The following is a 4,859-nucleotide window of genomic DNA, read 5'->3' on the forward strand; positions in this document are numbered from 1 at the left end:
TATATATTATATCTCATATATATATCACATTGACATTTTCCTTTCTTCCATTAATGGACATCTAGGCTAGTTCCATTTCTTGGCTACTGTGAAAAATTCAACAACAAACATGTGATGTCTAGTTATCTCTGTGGTAGGATAGAGTCATGTGGGTGTATCCCTAGAAGTGGTATAGCTGGATCTTACGCTAGAAACTATTTAATTCCAGGTAGTCCCATTTACTGATTCTGGGGTGTTTCCTGTGCTCATGGAGTCCTGTTCAGAAAGTTCTTGTTTATACCTGCAACTTGAAATGTATGTCTTTTGCTTTCCTTTAATAGTTTATGGGTTTCAGGTTTTAACTTAAGGTATCTGATCCATTTGGTGTTGAGTTTGCGCAGGTAAGAGATGTGACTTTCATTTCATTTTTCTGCAGGTAGGGGTCTGGCTTTGCCAGCTCCACTTGTTCAGTGTTCTGTCTTCTTCCCCTGCACATCTGATGACCTTGTCTGAAATGAGTCTCTAGTTGTGTGGATTTACTCTAATCTACTCCATTATTCTATATGTCGTTTTATACCAGCACTGTGTTGTTTTTGCTGCAATCATTGTAGTATAATTAAGATTGAGCGCTGTTACCGGTAACTTTTTTCTAGTTCTGTGAAAAATGTCATTAGAATTTTGATGGGAATTTCAGTGAATCTGTAGCTTTCTTTGGATGGTATTAGCCATTTTCACAATATTAATTCTGCCAGTCTGGGTGGGTCAAAAGTCTCTCTATCATATGACATCACCTTTAATTTCCTTTTTCTGTGCCTTAAAATTCCTTTGTAGATTTTCAGTTCCTTAGAATTGTTTATTCCTTGAAACTTTATTTTGGGAAAAGCTACTATAAACATGAGAGTTTTGCTGCATGTCTATTTGTGCACTGTGTGTGTTTGCCTGGTGTTTGTGGAGGCAAGAAGGGTGTTGGATCCCATGGAACTGGAGTTACTAACTATTGCAAGGGTCCATATTGGTGGAAGGAATGAACCTCAACAAGAGCAATATGTGCTCTTAACTGCTGAAGCATCTCTCCAGTCCCTGGTTTTTGTTTCTTTGAGACAGAATCTTACATAATACAGGCTGGCCTCAAAGACATCATGCAGCTAAGGACAATTTTGACAGTATGGTCCTCCTGCCTCCATCTTGAAAGCACTAAGATTACAGAAGTGCACCACCATGTCTGGTTTTGCATGCAGTGCCGGGGGTCCAACAAAGGATTTCATGTATGCTAATCAAACACTAAACTAACTGACCTATATGTCAAGCCTGAAAAATTAGTTTTATGTATTACTTTATATAGTTACCAAATTATATTATATTGAATTGTATGAAATTGAGGAAACTTTTTCACCTAAGAAACTGGCAATTTTATGTGTTTCACCGTAACAACAGTAGTATCATTTCAATTGTTCAGAGAAAAAGTTTAAGTAATAAATACAGAGAGCTCTTTCTCGTAAAGAGTCGCTGGGCCAAGCACTCTGGCTTTGGGGTAATATCTTCACATGAGGTCGAAAATGTCTTGAAAGAAAAACTGAGGAAGTGTTTTGAACTTGGATGAAAATAAAATTTCCATTGTTTTCATCAACCTTTATCTGGAACTTAACTTTTCCATATTACAGTGCAGTCATTACAGAGCTCAAAACATCACCCAAGCTCATGGCAAAATTGAGATTCCTCTTGCTATCAGGAAAAGGATATCACTTTTACATTTATTGCTGTAAATTTATTTGAAATTTCAAATTTATTTGAAAATACTTCACAGTTGGAGTGTGATTGATCTGCTATTTCTTCTTTTTGTATATACTAAGATACTATTGCAGGAGTTAGAGGCATGGCTCACTGGTTAGTACACTATTTTTTAAGAGGATCTGGGTTTGGCTCCCAGCACCCACATCAGGCAGCCCCCACTTCCTGTAACCCTATTCCAGGACATGTGATGCTTGTGTAGTTGTAATTTTCTCTTTGAGCCACCAACCAGCTCCCAAAGAAAGACATGGAGATGTATTAGTAATTATGAATGCTCTGCCTGAGCTTAGGCTTTTCCCATTAGTTCTTTTAATTTAATTTAACCTGTTTCTACTCATCTACATTTTTGCCTCAGGGCCTTTTGCTTTTCATTCATTCTATATACCCTGCTTTCCCGCTCCCTCCATGTCTGGCTGCCTAGACCCTGACATTTCCCTGCCTCCTCTTTTTCTTTCTCCCCCAAACCTAAATTCCTCCTACTTATTCTCCCTGTCTGGAACTTTCCTATACCTCCTCCCTCACTATTGGCTGTTCAGATGCCTTAGGTAGACAAGATGAAGCAGCAACACATCTTTACATAATTAAACAAATACAACACATCTTTACATAGTCAAGTAACCCACCACATGCCTGCCTCTGCCTTCTGTGGGCGTCTGCGCTCAGATGAGGCACCTAAACTCATGCATTCACGCACATCTGTGTAATAAGTTATACAGGTTTTCCTGGCTGTTAAATGGGTCCATGTCACAAAACTTAACAACCCCTGATATGACGTGATCCTTGAGGTCATTTGTTCAATAGATGATCATCAAATGATCCTTGCCTGGAGATCTTTCCTTTGCACTACAACAAGGATTGTATAGGGTTATTTAGCAACTCCTTTAAACAGTGCTGACCATGGAAGTCCCAGCCTTGCAGTACGAAGAGATATTAACTAAGGTATAAGAAGAGTGGAAACTGGGGCTGGAGAGATGGCTCAAAGGTTGAGAGCATTGCCTGCTCTTCCAAAGGTCCTGAGTTCAGTTCCCGGCAACCACATGGTGGCTCACAACCATCTGTAATGGGGTCCCTTTTCTGGCCTGCAGGCATACAGACAGACAGAATATTGTATACATAATAAATAAATATTTAAAAAAAAAGAAGAAGAGTGGAAACCGATGGCAAATGACATTTTGCTTGCAATCCTTTCTATGTGGATTCTACCTTTGAATCTTCAGATGCATGTGTTTAAACCGGAGTACCTGTAGAAATAGAAAAACTAGAAAGGACCATGGGGGATTTCCAGCGATGGGGTGTAGTAGACCACCGGTGACAAGAAGACAGAAAGTGAGTAATAGGGCAGGAAGGGCTGCGTGGGTAGGAATCAGATAGAACAGAGGAATTTGTATGGGGAGAAACAACTAATTCTAACGACCTTCGAAAAAGCCAGACGGAAGACTAATATTTTAGAAGCCACCTAAAATATATACATATTTTTAAAGATTTGAAAGACAGTTATCCTATATGGAGAATAATGCGTCCTCCAGATGCCATAAACCAAATTATAAAAAGCCAGTGCCAGATGTGGCTTGCTGGTGAGTGGGGCCTCATAGATGCCCAGAGCAAACAAAGCTATTTCCATTGCGCTTGGCTACCCTTCAGAACTTAATAGTAAGATTCAATTGCTGAAACTACCATATACTAGGGTCAGAATGTGCAGAAATCAAGCTGGTGCCAACCTGGAAGCTTTCCCCCTGTTGGAGAGGTCTCATAGGACTAGAAGGCACTGGGTATGCTATTGGGCAAGAAGCATAATCAACAGTCTCACCCAGCTGTGAACCTACACGCTAGGATAATGGCCACCTTAACAAGGCATTCCCCAACTGGTGCAATAGTGGCGTAAATGTTATTAGAGCAACTAACCACTATTTTATTGAACTTAAGGCCAGCTTCACAATAAAGAGGTCATAAACTCTGTTAACTGAGCTGTGTACTTATGGCTGGTAAGTAGGTCATGGACCCTAAGGGGGAATCTGCTACTGTTATTCTGATAAATGGACACAGTACTGAAGTGCTCCCTAAATACTTATCTTCATAGCCATAGAGTAGAGCAATCCTCATTATGGAAGCTTCTTTTTGCAGAAGTTGGCAATTAGGAAACATACTAACGGTGGATCAAAGTGCAAAGAAAAGAGACCGTGGAAGGCTCAGTCCTGAGTGGGACGTCTGTACTGTGTCCCTTCCCTCCAAAGCGCAGAGATCACTGTAGACTGCAGGGCTAACTGAAGAAATGGAAGAACAGGGGGGAGTGGAGACTGCTGCGAACCAGTGCTTTTCAGACACGACAGAGCCACTGTCACAGCAACTTACAGCAGCTGCAACTGTGGGTACAAGCATATCCCAAATGCAGCCAGCCCGGATTCCATCAATAGTGACAGGGTGCTCACAGAGTCCCATCCCTATCTGAGGAGTTACTTTGATTAATGGTTGGGAGAAGAGTCGGTTTTCTAAAGGAATGTGCCCCCTGAGAGGACACCCGTGCTTCACTGAATGGCCTACACCTATGCAGGCATCAACAGCACTGAGTGGATTCAGTGGTTTATTTATTTTAAAGTACATGAAGCTTAGAAAGGGGCGAGAGGGCATGGGAGAACTGCGGAGGGGTAGCAGTGAGTTTGGTCAAAGCACACAATATTCATGTTTGGAACTCTCAAACAATAAATTAAAATCTAAAAAGCCTGAACTTAGGGCAGTGGCAAGTGCTGCAGTAGTCTGAGGACCGCTGAGATGACAGGAGAGACCACAGAAATGTTGGTGGAAACCAGGAAATCAGGGCAGCCAGGCACATGGCAGCGGAAGAAGGTCCGTTTGAGATTTCCAGTAGATGGTAGCCTCTGTCTTCCTTCACTGCCTTTGTTTTTAATTTCTCTTCCTCTGCCTCCATTCACCTATCCTGTTCAGATTTCCATCCATTTCTCCTCATCCTAGCTAGTTTCCAACTTGAAATAAAGGGCAATACACCACGTTATTTTTAATAAAATTTAGATTTATGAGTTTATTCCATCATACAGACTTTCATTGCTTTTTTTCACATTATTAAAAGGGATAAAAGA

The sequence above is a fragment of the Microtus ochrogaster genome, unplaced genomic scaffold (assembly GCF_000317375.1).
Source record: "Microtus ochrogaster isolate Prairie Vole_2 unplaced genomic scaffold, MicOch1.0 UNK37, whole genome shotgun sequence".
Classification (NCBI taxonomy): Eukaryota; Metazoa; Chordata; class Mammalia; order Rodentia; family Cricetidae; genus Microtus; species Microtus ochrogaster.